The sequence below is a fragment of the Bos grunniens genome, chromosome 29 (genome assembly GCF_055505025.1).
Source record: "Bos grunniens cultivar Pamir isolate PY7600 chromosome 29, Bosgru_T2T1.0, whole genome shotgun sequence".
In the NCBI taxonomy this organism is placed as follows: domain Eukaryota; kingdom Metazoa; phylum Chordata; class Mammalia; order Artiodactyla; family Bovidae; genus Bos; species Bos grunniens.
Window position 1 is genome coordinate 38,263,676 of NC_141193.1, and position 16,653 is coordinate 38,280,328.

Sequence of the window (16,653 nt, forward strand, 5' to 3'; positions counted from 1 at the left end):
TGTACACATATATGTGTTCCCTTCTACATAATTGGAGAAGGAAATGGCAACCCACTCCAGCACTCTTGCCTGGAAAATCCCATGGATGGAGTAGCGTGGTAGACTACAGTCCATGGGATCTCAAAGAGCCGGACACGGCTGAGCGACTTTACTTCTATATAATGCCTAGTGAGTGGGTTTTCAATTTGTGCTTGAATATTTTGAGAGAGAGCAACTCTTTCCCTCCTAGGACAACTATCATAGGTACTAGGGGAACAGGTTTTGAAGCCATATATTATCTGGGTTCAAATGCTGTTTCAACCACTTAAAAGCTATGTGACCTTGCGAATCTTTCTGTGCTGAGTTTTCTCATTTATGAAGCAGGAATGATGAATATACTCAGCTCAGAGGACTGCTGTAAGGATTCAGTAAGTTAATATGTATGAAGAGTTTAGAATAGCCTGACATATATTGTGTGTTTTGTAAATGAGAGCTCTAGCTGTAAAACAGCAGGATCTATCTTTAAATTCTTTCTGATCTAGAACAAAATGTTGATCTATGTGGCTTCTAGCCATAGGTTCTAGTTCTAATTCTTCCTTCCTCGGCCCTGTAAGGTCTTAAATTTCTGTTTGATGTACACATACGAAATCCAAGAATTACAGTGTATCCTCTAACCTAGAATACCCTAATCTCCAACACTGACTTGGTGAAATGAGTTTATACTATTCGTTTTTATACCCATTGAGTAACACTATAGAATTCTTAACAAAATATTTTAATAACTCAAAGTATTGACACGTGTAGTTTTACACTAACTTGTGTGGTACTTTTTATTTTGGGAAACATAGTTTTTCGCTTTTATTATAAATAAAGGCATTATTTAAAGGTTTGGCTCTCTGGTTGTTTTACCATTTCCCAATTGCTATAAACAAAATTATTGTCTAGGAAGGATACAAAATTATTTTCTGCTCTGTCATCACATTCTTACACACAATGAATTTTGTACAGTTCAATGGTTCAGTCATCTCCAACTCTGCGATCCCATGGACTGCAGCACATCAGGCTTCCCTGTTCATCACAAACTCCCAGAGCTTGCTCAAACTCATGTCCATCGAGTCAGTGATGCCGTCCAACCATCTCATCTCTTCATACTGTTCATGGGGTTCTCAAGGCAAGAATACTGAAGTGGTCTGCCATTCCCTTCCCTGAGTTTTGTTACTCTTCACTTATTTGAAGGAAATTTTAAATGATGTTTTATGTCTTTAAATTATGTATTTAAAAAATTGACCCAAATTTTTCAATACAGTTCATCTTAGAGCTTCACTATGTACATTAGCAATATTAAAAGGGAAAGAGTTATATTTTCTATGTCCAGTGCAGCTGTCCATGAAACTGCCTTTTCTGTATATGGAACATATTTCAAGGAATTCAGTATCAGAGCATTGAAATAATTCTCCAGGTGCAAACAGCAGTTACTTTCTTTATTCCTGTGTGTGACATCATTTCCTAGGGGATCCTCAGATAAAATTTTAAGTTGTACAACAAAAAATGATGTTTCCTGCAAGGTAATGAAAACAAAACAATTTAACACCTCAGAAAAAAAAAGGTGGGAGGGATTTACCAGAAGATCTATGCTAATAAACACTTAAGGAAGTAAAAATTAACATATGCTGGAACAATTATGTCTTCATTAAATGCTTTCCACAGATCGCATGCGAATGCAACAGCATAAGAATATTAATAATCAGAAAACACGGGCACATTTAACTAGAATATAACAAAATTTTAAGGCAGACATTAAGAATACTGCAATTAAATGGTCTCTGTAATCATCTCACTAGTGTTGAAGAAATTTCACATATGAGACTGTATTCTGAATAACCACAGACAAATAGTATGGAATTTATGGAAAAAACAGAACAGGTGTGGTTAACCTTTTAGTTTAGCCACAAGTCCTGGTGGTTCAGTGATAAAGAAATCCACCTGCCAATGCAGGAGACACACATTTGATCACTGATCTAGGAAGATCCCCTGGTGAAGGAAATGGCAACCCACGTCAATATTTTTGCCTGAGAAATCCCAAGGACAGAGATGCCTGGCAGGCTACCATCTCTGGGGTCACAAAGAGTCGGACACTATTTTGTGATTGAACAGCAACAATTGCTGCTATGACCCTGGGCAAGTCTTTATAGGCTGTTTCCTCTTTTATAAAAAGGGCATTGTAGCAGGGATCAATGCCTTAGAAGAAGCATGAAAAAGTATGTCACATACAACTGCAAATTTGAGTAATTGCTATTATTTTCTGATTATAGATGGAAAAAACTGGAAGAAAGTAAAGACTTTTTTCTGCATATTCAAAAAAATAGAATTCAAAAGGAAATAATTTCTTCATACTTTTTTTATTCTCTCCTTACTGGACCAAATCAGTATTTGCTCATCTGTATAAATTCAATTATGGAAGTATTTCTTGAACATTTTCTATGTGTTCAAATCTGGATTAATAACTGTCAAACAATATAAAAGTTCTGTGACTTGTGTCAAAAAATACAGGTGTGACTCCTTTCTTTGATCTTTTGGGGCTTCCAGGTGGTGCTAGTGATAAAGAACCCACCTGCCAATGCAGGAGATGCAAGAGACTAGGGTTTGATCCCTGGGTCAGGAACATTCCCTAGGGGAGAAAATGGCAACCCACTCCAAAGCAACTTAGCATGAGTACTTGCTCTTTTAAGAACTAAAGACATTTGGACAAGTCACTTTGTTTCCATTTTACTAACCTATAAAATAATTTTAATAACAAATGTTTCCCTGCAGTCTTAAAGGAACAAATCAGATAATGTACAAGAAAACATTTCATAAACTACATGATATTTTCAAACGTAAGTGATCATTCCAGGAAATTTGGGAAAAAAGACCAGTTTTGGTTCTAACATGGTCACCAAGTTCCTTTATAGTGAAATTGCTTAAAATCTAATTGGGAAATATTTTTCCTCCTGTTCCTAGAAGATGCTCACCCAAGCATGCAGTCCTTAGATAAGCCCTCACAGCTCCTTTTCCAGTCTGACTCAAATCTTTCTTGCTTCTTCTTTCATATCCATTAATCAAAACTGTGCCAACTCCTGTCTAATTTCTTCACTGAGTGATGCTGTTAATTGCTGTCATTATACAATATGTCATCCATGATAAAATTTTCCCCAGTGTCCCTGGATTAGAATAGTATCTACAGTGTTTGTACTGTGGCTTTGAAGTACCACTCATGCAAGGTGTAGAATATATTCCCTCAACCTGTTAATGTTGAACCTAAACCATATAACTTGCTTAGACGAATGACATGAGGAAGTTTCAAAATACCAATTCTGGCCAAGGTCTCAAAGGACAACATGTGTTCTTATTATTTTTCTTTGGGTTCTGTGATCTGCCACCAGAAAAACATGCTGTAGATACCTCTATTCCAAAGAGGACGTGGACCTGCAGAGGATGTTAGGAGTATGTTTAAATTTTAAGAAACTGTCAAACATTTCTATAATGGTCACACTGTTTTATATTTTCCATCAGCAATATACGAGCATTTCAATTGCTTCATATTGTAAATATACAATTTCACATCTTTTTAAAATTTAGTCATAAAATGAATGTATAATAGTAGCTCATTTGTGATTTAAATTTTCATTTCCCTGATGACAAAATGTATGAAGTGAAGTGAAAAATCACTCAGTCGTGTCCAACTCTTTGCGACCCCGTGGACTGTACAGTCCATGGAATTCTCCAGGCCAGAATACTGGAGTGGGCAGCCTTTCCCTTCTCCAGAGGATCTTCCCAACCCAGGGATCGAACCCAGGTCTCCCACATTGCAGGCAGATTCTTTACCAGCTGAGTCACAAGGGAAGCCCAAGAATACTGGAGTGGGTAGTCTATCCCTTCTCCAGCAGATCTCCCTGACCCAGGAATCAAACTGGAGTCTTCTGTATTGCAGGTAGATTCTTTACCAACTGAGCTATGAGGGAAGTGTATAGTCCACGGGGGTTGCGAAGAGTCAGACAAGATGTATAGCAAATTCAAATATGCTTATTGGTCCTTTACATATCCTCTTCTGTAAGGTATCTGTCCAAATCTTCTGCCTGTTTTTCCTTACTTTGTTTTCTTAGTGAGTTATATTTTTATGAATTCTAGGTACAGTCCTTTATCAGATATAGATTATACACACACAGATGTGACACATAAGTTGGACTCTACAGTCACAGATATCTGAAACTCTGCTCATTCTCTCAATTTGCTTTCTTTTCTTCAGATTGCTTGCTTTCAATACATTATTTTCATGTTCACTAATTCTCCCATCTTTAAGTTTTTGAACCATCTGATTTTTTTTTTTTTTTTTTTTTAGTTATTGTACCTTTCAGGTCTAGGATTTCTTATTTCCTTTTTTAATAGTTTCCAGCTATCTGTTAAAATTTCCTACCTGCTCAAAAAAACCATTTTAACTCTTTATACATAAATTCCTTTAATTATTAAACATCTTTGCAACAGATGCAAAGTCTGTCTGTCAATGCAACATCTGTGACCCATCTGAGTCATTTCAGAAAGTAGCCAACGCAAAAGTCTCCATTTAAAACAGCTGTTTTTCAAGGTCAGAGTCCTTTCTCACCTCTGCCTGATTTACATTAGGCCCCTAGTTTCCCCTTCATTTGCATATTATAAAGAAAGCAAGAGATTTAGGCAACATTTGTGCACAGATTTGGATTTTTCCCTCCTTTTATATTTCTCTTATTTCTAAGGCATTATCCAGTCCTGATCTCTGTCCTTGTCAACTCAAGTTGAATGAGCTGTGGTTTTCTGCTGCCATGATCAAGAGACTGTGTCACTCTTAGCCCTGAATTGTTGCAGCTGAAGTTTTTTAAGAGTAAATGCTTTTCCTGGTTCTATCTGCTTTTTTATATTCCAGTGGTTAAATTTTTTTCTATTATAGAAGTATAGTTGATTTACAATATTGCGTTAGTTTCAGGCATATAGCAAAGTGACTTATATAGATTTCTTCAGATTCTTTTCCATTATAGCTTATTAGAAGATAATGAACATAATTCCTTGTGTATGTGCAGTTGCTCAGTTGTATCTGACTCTTTGTAACTCCATGGACTGGAGCTTGTGAGGCTCCTCTATCGATGGGATGGGATTATCTCAGCAAGAGTACTGGAGGGGGTTGCCATTTCCTCCTCTATGGGATCTTCCCAACCCAGGGATCGAACCCACATCTCCTATGGCTCCTGCAGTGGCAGGCAGATTCTTCTACCACTGAGCCATCTGGGAAGTCTACAGTTTCCTATGCTGTACAGTAAATCTTTGTCATTTATCTCTTTTATATACAGTGATGTGTATCTGTTAATCCCATGTTCCTAATTTATTCTCCCTCCATTTTCTTGCAGCAAATAAATATACAGACAAATAGAGAGTGGTCAGTTAGCACCATGAGTAGAAAAAGTCTGGTCATCCATCAGTGGGTTTTACAGAGGATATGGAGACAGATAGTTAACTGAATAGCCTACTTAAATGGAGGTCTATTAATAAGACATCCACTTTATTACTCCCTCCATTTTATCTGAAGAATATAAGGTTCAGAGTGACAGTTACCCCAAGTTCATACAACTGGCCTGTGCCCACACGACCTCTTTCTGATCCTGAGCTTCTTAGATAAATAATATTTTATTGAAAGACTATTTTGTATTCTGTGTCTCTTTAGGGGCACAAAATAATTTTTTCTAAGTCACTATGGAAAAACATGTCTGAGAAAATTCAAAAGGTTTTTTTTCTTTTCATATCTGGTGTTCAATTAGTAAACAGATGAAGTTCAATATATGGTAAATTAGATTAAAAAATGCACCAGGGACCCTTGTAATGCAGCTGAAAATTGCATTTACTTACATGATGCAATTGACTGAATGACATGTTTTTCAACATAATATAGTTAAATCGAAATTATATCTTACAGACATTGGCCTTTCTATTTCTTTTGCTATATTGAAAGTCAGCCAACTGATTCATTTTCTCTCCTACTAAAACATGTATCTAAATGACTAAATACACACTGCATTTGACTGGATAATTATATGAATTTGACTTTAGAAAATGTAATACTAGCAAAAACATCCTCCTGAGTTACAAACTTTGCATTCATTTCTAAAGTCTATAATAATAAAAGGGTATATATTTCTATCTGTATCTATCTATATAAATGTCAGTATATTAAAACCAATCAATCCTAAAGGAAATCAACCCTGAATACTCATTGGAAGGACTGATGCTGAAGCTGAAGCTCCAATACTGTGGCCACCTGATGCGAAGAGCCGCTTCACTGAAAAAGACCCTGATGCTGGGAAAGATCAAAAGCAAAAGAAAAAGAGGGCAGCAGAGGATGAGATGGTTAGATAACATCACCAACTCAATGAACATTAATTTGAGAAAACTCTTGAGACAGTGAAGGACAGAGAAGCCTGGCATGCTGCTGTTTATGGGGTGGCAAAGAGTTGGACGTGACTTAGCAGCTGAACAACAACAAAACTTCTAGTTTATTTTTGTACGATGACTATGGAGACTAGTTTATGATATAAGATTGATAGTTCTCTTCAACCGAATTTTTCCATTCTACAATTTTCACTTATGGTAAGGATCCAAGATTAATGGATGCTTAAAATTAGAAGATATTTCAAGTAACAACTAGTCCATTTGTTTCCAGTCTTGGAATCCCATATTTCTAGTGATCTTTTAGTTAGTACTTGTATTCTGGAAGTGATTTTCAAATTTTCAAAAGAAATCTTGAAAATATTATATTTACGTCATTTAATGTCCATAAGGTAGGGAAAAAAATATCAAAAGAAAGTGAAAGTGTTAGTCACTCAGTTGTGGCTGATTCTTTGTGACCCCATGGACTGTAACCTGCCAGGCTCCTCTGTCCATGAAATTCTCCAAGCAAGTGTACTGGAGGGGGTTGTCATTCCCTTCTCCAGGAGATCTTCCTGACCCAGGGATCAAACCCGTGTCTCCTGCATTGCAGGCAGATTCTTTACCATTAAAGAATACTGATCTAAGTCCCTCATATCACTGTTAATTTTACGGATATAAACAGTGAGCTAACACAATGACAACTACCTTCTCCAAGATTAAAAAAAAAATGGCAGTTCAAAATCTGGAGCTGCCTGTATTTGACATATTACCTGAAACTGTAATTGATTATCAGCAATTCCTCTCTATGAGTACTCAAAAACTCACAAGTGGGCCATGAACCACTTGTTCCATGGTGCCATGTATGTGAGAAGACTCCAAAGATTTTTGAGACACACACGTGCCGGCTTCCTTGATAACATGACATGAATTGAAGTGGTGATCTACCATCCTTTAGTCTAAACTAATATCCTTTGTCACTCGTCTATCCCAACTAGTTTTAAGGACCATGTTAAGATCATGCTATAAAAATGTAGAAACACCAATCCTAGAGGAGATGTTCACACATTTCCTATTCACCTAGGGAGATTATCCCCTGCTTGCTTTATTTAACTTCTGTTATAGAGTTACTCATAGTCCATAATTTATAGCATATTATAACCACTGCGCTCGGTATGACCTTAAATTGCATTTTCTTTACTTAAAATCCCAGGTTTCCATACATAATATCCTCCCTCACCACTTTAAAGTGCTAATAATAGCTTACACATATAAATGTATCTATATACCTTACATACTGCTGACAGAAGTATATGCATATTAATTATAAAAACTTCTTTGCCATACGACCCAGCAATCCCACTGCTGGGCATACACACTGAAGAAACCAGAATTGAAAGAGACACATGTACCCCAGTGTTCATTGCAGCACTGTTTACAATAGCCAGGACATGGAAGCAACCTAGATGTCCATCAGCAGATGAATGGATAAGAAAGCTGTGGTACATATACACAATGGAGTATTACTCAGCCATTAAAAAGAATACATCTGAATCAGTTCTAATGAGGTGGATTAAACTGGAGTCGATTATACAGAGTGAAGTAAGCCAGAAAGAAAAACACCAATACAGTATACTAATGCATATATATGGAATTTAGAAAGATGGTAACGATAACCCTGTATGTGAGACAGCAAAAGAGACACTGATGTATAGAACAGTCTTTTGGACTCTGTGGGAGAAGGAGGGGCAGGGGATGGCTTGAGAGAATGGCATTGAAACATGTATAATATCATATAAGAAACAAATCACCAGTCCAGGTTCGATGCAGGATACAGGAAGCTTGGGGCTGGTGCACTGGGATGACCCAGAGGGATGGGATGGGGAGGGAGATGGGAGGGGAGTTCAGGATGGGGAACATGTGTACACCCGTGGCGGATTCATGTTGATGTATGGCAAAACCAATACACTATTGTAAAGTAATTAGCCTCTAATTAAAATAAATAAATTTAAATTAAAAAAAACTTCTTTGTTTAAATATAAATTACATAAAGGAAAGTATCAAGTCACAATGGAATTATCACAAAATAACACAGTCGTGTAATTAGTTTTACTATACAGCTCTTGAAATAGAACATTACTAGCAGTCCAAATGTTCCCTAATTCTCTCTTCTGATTTATACCTCATTTTCTTCTCCCCAAACCACCACTATCCTGAATTAAATCACAGTTTCATGCATTCATATGGGTTGAAAAATTTCCTAATTATAGTGAAAATTTCCTAATTATAATTTTTTCAATATTTATAGGATTATCCAGACTCTTTTTTTGTAACTTTATGTCAGTTTGAAGAATTGTGCTTTCCTCAGAATTTATCCAGTGTATATAAATTTTATCTGAATGTAATACTTTATTCATGATATATAATTATTATTTTAATGCCTATCAGTCCTGTAGGAATACCCACTTTTCTGGAATGATGTTCACTTTTAATTTCTGATATTATTTTTAATCTTCTCTTCTTTATTTATTAATTCTTCTTTGCCCAGAGGTTAATAATTTATTTTGGTCTTTTCAAAGAATCAACTTCAGATTTAGTTAATTTTCTGTACTCTTAATAAATGTTTGTTTTAAGTTTCACTTAATTCTTTTCCCTTTCTTTTTTTGATTTTTATTATCCTTTTGATAATTCCTTACAATGATACTTAGATAATTGATTCTCAACCTTTTTCATTTCATCACATGTGCATTTTAAACTCCCTCTTAGTTTTATTTTACTTTCACCCTATAAGTTTTTGATATGAATGTTTTAATCAACATTCAATTGAAACTATTCTCTTATTTCTACTTTAAGTGAACTACAAGTTATTTAGACACTTAATTGACAGATGCTTAGGGATTTTTATCTTCTCAATATTGATCATAAACTTATTTGCACTGTGATCAATGAATACTCTGTAGGATTTCAATACACAGAATTTCCTGATATTTGCTTTGTGGTCCAGGATATGGTAGATTTTGACAAATATTTCAAAAGCATCCAAAAAAAAAAATATATATATATATATATATGGTAGATTTACAGATTTAAGATGGAGCATTCTCTCTCTTTTTGTGTATATATATATCAATTACTATGGCTTTAAATCACAGTTACCATATTCTGTATGCAAACTGATGTTTTTGCTTATTTTATCAGTTATGAAAAACATACAATTAATTCTACACTACTACTCTGGACTTATTTTTACTTATGTTCCCATCAATTTCTCATGTTATATTTAAACCTATGTTATTACACCTACTCAAAAGTTTAATTGCTATATCTACCTGAAAATTGATTCTTTATAATTATAAAAGATTCCTTTTAACCAAAATAGTTTGCTTTGTATATTAAATACATTTTTTAATATACACCAAAATCAGATTTCTTTTGATTAATGATCACATAATATAACTTTCCATATCCTTCAGCCTTTCTGTAACTTTATGCAAGGTATGTTTTTAGTAGGGGCTTCCCAGATGGCTGTGCGGGTAAAGAATCCATCTGCCAATGCAGGAGACTCAAGAGACATGGGCTTAATCCCTGGGTTGGGAAGGTCCCCTGGAGCAGGAAATGGCAACCCACTTCAGTATTCTTGCCCTGGGAAATCCCATGGACAGAGGAGCATCTGTGAACATCTTTGCATTAACACCCATTAATGGATCATTTTCAAATAAAAAATTACCAGTATATTTACTTTAAATACATTATCAAACTATTTTCTTTCTATTCATTACTCCTAATTTATGTTTTTCTTTGTCCTTGAATTACAATTTCATTTATCTTAAATCATATTATATATTAGATATTTGAGAATTTTTTAATTATTTTAGTTTTTATACTAGAGTTTGGAACATACATTCTTGAGGTATTAAAATATAATCTAATTTAGATAAGAATCTTAGAATATGATGTCAATTATCTTCCTCCCGATGTGCTTTCTTTTGGTGTAGATCAATTCCATATATATATTAATATATTTTTTAAGTCTCACATTTTTTTAGCTTCACTCACATAATCACCTTTTCTGATGGTCTTCATTTTCTACTACATCTCTGAACATGCATAAAAGATCATTATACCCTTACCTGAAAAAATACCTTTTAAAAGTTTGTTTTATGCAGTTCTACTCATGATTAATACTGCCATATTTTATTTGACTAAAGTATGATTTTGCATTAATTTATATATAAAATAATTGATGAGCATAGATTTCTACATAGGCAGTTATTTTCTTTATTATATTAAATATACTATTTCATTTTTTACTGGCATTCATTGCTCTTAGTGGGAATTCAGCTCTACATTTTATATTATTCTATTAAAAATATTTATATTTGTTTTAAAATGTTTTCTTTTTTTTTTCAAAATAGCTTACATATCCATTTTTTATTTATCTTGATTTAAATTAATAGTAGTTTTTTAGGTGTGCATTTTGATGCCCTTTCTAGTTTAGGAAATTAACAGCCTTTATTACTTCAAACAAAAGAAATAAAAAGGATTATAACAGAGTACTATAAAATCATATGCCAATAGATTGGATAACCTGTTGATAGATGAAATAGACAAATGCCAAGGAGCACAAAAAATTTACCAAAACTAAATCACAAAGAAATAGAAAATCTAAATAAGCATACATCAGTTACATTCAAGTAAAGAGATTCAATTAGTAATGAAAAGAAATCTCCCAACAAAGAAAATTCTTAAATCTGATTTCATGATAGGGAATTGTATCATGCATTTAAAGAACTAAACGCAATTCACATTTAACTTTAAACAAAACTGAAGGTCCATTTTCTTATTCTTTGAAAACAAAATTACTCTGATACCAAAGCCAGATATACTAACCATTAGAAAAGAAACTACAGAGCAATATACTTTACGAATATTGACACAAAACTCAACAAAATTCTAGCAAGCCAAATTCAGTTGCATATTAAAACAGTTACACAGTGACCAAGAAGGATTTATTCCCACAATGCAAGGACAATTCAACATAGAAAAATCAATCAAGGTAATTCACATCGAACCTGGACTGGCAATTCATTTCTTATATATTATACATGTTTTAATGCCATTCTCCCAAATCATCCCCCCATCCCTCTCCCACAGAGTCCAAAAGACTGTTCTATACATCTGTGTCTCTTTTGCTGTCTCACATACAGGGCTGGTGCACTGGGACAACCCAGAGGGATGGTATGGGGAGGGAGGTGGGAGGGGGGTTCAGGATGAGGAACACATGTACACCCGTGGCAGATGCATGTTGATGCATGGCAAAACCAATACAATATTGTAAAGTAAAAAATAATAATAATAATAAATTAAATAAATAAATAAAAGTGGTTTAAAGAAAAAAAAAAAGGTAATTCACATTAACAGAATGAAAAGAAAAAATACATGAACATCTCAACTGATGCAGAAAAAACATCAGACAAAATTGAATACTTTTCATGATTATGAAACTCAACAAACTAAGACTAAAAGGAAACCACCTCAACCTAGTTTCTTTTGTTTGTTTGTTTAATGTATAAACATCCACAGCTAACAGTGTCCTCAATAATGAATGACTAAAAATTTCTCCTCTAAGATCAGGAACAAGGCATATATACCTATTCTTACAATTTCTTTTCAACATTTAGCAGTGGAAATTCTAGCCAGAACAAGTAGGGAAATAGAGAAAGAGAATGAAAGAAAGAGAAAGAGTATGCCAATCAGAAAGGAACAGCTAAAATTATTTGTTCACAGATGACATGATTTTATATGTGGAAAACTCAGTGCTCTACTAAAAATCTATTAGGACTAATAGGTGAATTCAACACATTGGTAGGATACAAATCAACATATAAAAAAATCAGTAATGTTTCATATGTTAACAGTAAACTATCTGAAGAGGAGATTAAGAAAAACATCCCATTTATAATAGCATCACAAAGAATGAAATACTTAGGCATAAACCTAACTAAGGAAGTGAAAGATTTGTACATTGAAATCTATATAACATTGATGAAAGAAATAAGATGCAAATGGAAAGATACCCAAGTTCATGGATTGGGAGGCTTCACATTGTTAAAATTACCATACAATCCAAAGCTATATGTAGCTTCAACATGGTCCCTATCAAAATCATAATTGCATTTTTTATAAATGGGAAAAAATCCTGAAATTTATATGAAATCCTTAAATTCAAATCCATATTGAATTCAGTATTTAGGATAAATATATCCTAGATACCAATATCATCTTGAGAAATGAAAACAAAGCTGAAGGAAGCCCTTGCCAATTTCAAAACATTACAAAGCTACACTAACCAAGCAGTATGGTACTAGCATCCAGAGTGAAAAATATAAGAGAATAGAGCAGAGAAACAAAACTTATGGTCAAATGATCTTAGTCCAGGGTCCTAAGACTACACAATGGGGAAAAGATAGTCTCTTCAACAAATGGTGCTGAGAAAACTTGACATCTATTTGCAAAAGAAAAAGTTTGACCCTTTACTTATACCATATAAAAATTAACTTAAAATCAATTAAAGGTTTAAATGTAACATCTGAAACTATAAAATTTCTAAAAAAAAAAAAACTTAGGGGGAAAGTGTCATGACATTCACATTAGATTTGGAAATGATTTCTAGGATGTGACACAAAATCACAGGAAACAAAAGTAAAAATAGGACTACATTAGACTTAAAAACTTCTAGGTAGCAAAGGAAACAGTCAATGGAATGAAAAAAAAAAAGCTACAGAATGGGAGAAAATATTTGCCAATCATATACCTAATAAAAGGTTAATAACTAGATTAATAACTAGAATATAAAAAGAACTCAGCAACAAACAAATAACTCAGGTTTTTGTAAATGGGCAAAGAACCTGAATAGGCATTTCTCCTGGAGGGCTACAGTCCCTGGGGTCACAAAGAGCTGGACACGATGAAGTGACTGAGCACAACACAAAGAAGATGTACAAATGATCAACAAGCATATGCAAAGACACTCAACATCACTAATCACTTGGGAAATGCACATCAAACTCAAAATCACATATCCTATTGTCTCATTATTATCCTTTTATGGTGGCCGGTATCAAAATAGTGTTTTGATCCTGTTGTGTTGGCAAGCATGTGGAAAAAATGGAATTCTTGCACACTGTTAATGAGAATGTAATGGTATAGCCACTACCACTTCAGTTTAGTTCAGACACTCTTGTCAGGTCTGAGTCTTTGAGATCCCATGGACTGCAGCATGCCAGGCTTCCCTGTCCTTCACTGTCTCCCTGAGTTTGCTCAAATTCATGTCCACTGTTATATTATACACCTAAAAATGATCAAGATGGTAAATTTTATGTTGAATTTTTACTATAGTAAATGTTTAAAAAGCAGATGACTGGTTGCTAAGAGATGGGTTGGGAAGGAAGGAAAGAAAGGCACACAAGGAAATGTCCAATATATACATTAAACCACTTAGAGGATTTCCCTTTTTGCTCAACAGTAAAGAATCTGCTGCAATGCAGGAGATGTGAGTTCAAGACGCTGGTTCAATCTATGTGTCAGGAAAATCCCCTGGCAAAGGAAATGGCAACCCACTCCAGTATTCTTGCTTGAGAAATCCCATAGCCAGAGGAGCCTGGCAAGCTACAGTCAATGGAGAGTCAGACACAACTTAGTGGCTATATCACCACCACCACACAGCAGAATTTACTTGAAAAATATCACTTTAAAATATTTTTTCAGATAAAGCTATCAAAGTATTAGAAGTAAACTTGGGGAAATTCTTTTATCTTCTTGAAATGGAGGAGTACTTTCTAGATAAGTCTCTTAGTTAAGAAACTATTAAATAAAGACTGATAATTAAACTAGCTGATTTTCTTTTCAATTACATGGACAAAAATGCCATAACCAAAGTCCAAAGACTATTTATAAACTGGGGGAAATGCCTGAAATTCCTATCACAGAAAAAAAATGCTATCCTAATATATAAACACCTTCCAGAAACCTAGAAGAAAAGAAATACCCACTGAAAAAGAGTTTAAGAGACAAAGAGGCAGTTTACATAAAAATAAATATCAGTGACCATTAGCTGTATAAAGAGGAGTTCAACTGCACTCAGAATAAAAGATATGAAATTGAAATATTATTTTCCACCCTCAAATTAACAAAAATTGAAGAGTGCCAACACATTGTTAGCAATGCTGGAGGATAAAGGAGCCAAGATATTACTTGCTTTGGGGAATTTAAAAAATGGAACGTATTCTATGCAAAGAAAATTGACAATAGCTTTCTTTTTTTTTTTTTAATTTTATTTTATTTTTAAACTTTACATAATTGTATTAGTTTTGCCAAATATCAAAATGAATCCGCCACAGGTATACATGTGTTCCCCATCAAATAACACTTGAATTTACCCTTTGGCAATGGCGCTTCTTGAAATGTATTCTAAATATATGACCACTCATAAAATATATGTATGAGGTTATATATAGCAGTATTGTTTATAATAGCAAAAGGTTGGAAATATCCCAGTGTTTAGAAAGAGATAAACTATTCACCTCTCCTCCAAGATACACCCACAAACACACATCATAATTTACATGTCAGTTCCACCTTATCACCTCCTGTTTATCCTGATCAGATATTATATCTCTTGAGACACCTTTCATAATTTCACAAACAGAATATCACTCAATTTTCACAAAATGGCTGTCAATAAGACCAATATAAGTTAAGACTCTCTTTAGCTTACTTTCAGCCTGCTGTTTCATTCAAAGTGAAATCAGAAGTCAAAAGTAGAGTCAAAGCAATTCACATATTTACTTTCGTCTCTTACAGAATATGAGATTCACTAACAATCTAGCATTATCTTGTTTATTTACTCTTCTGTAGGAACATTTAACATGAGAGGTACTCTCTTAACAAAAGTCTAAATATACTTTACTTACATTGACTACAGGTACAATACTGTATAGCATATCTCTAGAGCTTATTAATTTGCTTCACTGAAACTTTATGCCCACTGATTTGGTAACTCCCTATTTTCCCTTTTTTTTAGGCTCTACTAATCACATTTCTGCTCTTTGATTCTATGAATTTGATACTTTAGATACATCATACAAGTAGAATCATGCAGAATTTGTCTTTCCAAGACTGGCTTGTTTCACTTAGCATAGTATCCTCAAGGTTTACCCATGTTGCCACACACTGAAGAACTTTCTTGTCTTTCAAAGGCTTAATAGAGTCCCAATGCATGTATATACTACATTTTCTTTCTGTTTATGGACACTACTGGGTATTTATACAAAATAACTGAAATCCAGATCTCAAAGAAATATTAGCACTCCTATAGTAATTGAAGCATCAGTCACAACAGCCAAGATATGGAAACAACTCAGCAGTAAATCTCAAAATTTGTTAAGACTATGAAGAAAAGTAAAGTAAGTTCAGAGCAAAGAGAATAATCAGGATTGCAGACTGGCAGACCTTTTCAGCAGAGAAGGCGGTGGCACCCCACTCCAGTACTCTTGCCTGGAAAATCCCATGGACGGAGGAGCCTGGTAGGCTGCAGTCCATGGGGTCACAAAGAGTGGGACACGACTGAACGACTTCACTTTCACTTTTCACTTTCGTGCACTGGAGAAGGAAATGGCAACCCACTCCAGTGTTCTTGCCTGGAGAATCCCAGGGACGGGGGAGCCTGGTGGGCTGCCGTCTATGGGGTCGCACAGAGTCGGACACGACTGAAGCGCCTTGGCAGCAGCAGCAGACCTTTTCAGGCAAGGTTGACTACCAAGACTATTTTTATATCGTTCCTTCTTTTGAGAGTAAAACAAACAGAAGGTAGTAAAAATCCTTCCCATTCTCTCTCTATTCCTCAAGCCTTCCAAGTATCCTTGCATGTGTCAAAATCTCTCTGATCCCCCTTATCTTGTGCCCCGGCCACAGAGACCACTCGAGTCTCTACTTCCACCCATGCCCAAGCAGCTGTGCTTCCGGTGTCATTAGTGGATCTTGGCTTTATGTTTCCGGGTTCCTCTCTGCAGTGAATGGTGGGCACCATCTAGGAGTCCCTCATTATCATTTCTGTAGACAATAAAAGTGCTTACCTGATTATCTTCACATGACATGGCATCTATACCATGTCAGTCACCGTTGATAACAATAGTTTACCACTGATTCAATAGTCGCTCCTTGAACACAAACACCCTGTCACATTTCTCT

The 16,653-nt window shown here is 34.8% G+C and overlaps 1 protein-coding gene across 5 annotated transcripts in view; it reads right to left on the reverse strand.

The window, feature by feature from the left end:
- Positions 1-509: 509 nt before the first annotated feature.
- LOC147342510 (uncharacterized) overlaps positions 510-16,653 on the reverse strand; it is a 360,032-nt gene continuing 343,888 nt past the window's right edge. For all 5 annotated transcript variants that reach the window (XR_015157866.1, XR_015157856.1, XR_015157855.1 and 2 more), the window contains one exon: positions 510-1,537. The gene's annotated coding sequence lies outside the window, so the exon portion shown is untranslated. The remainder of the gene's footprint in view (positions 1,538-16,653) is intronic.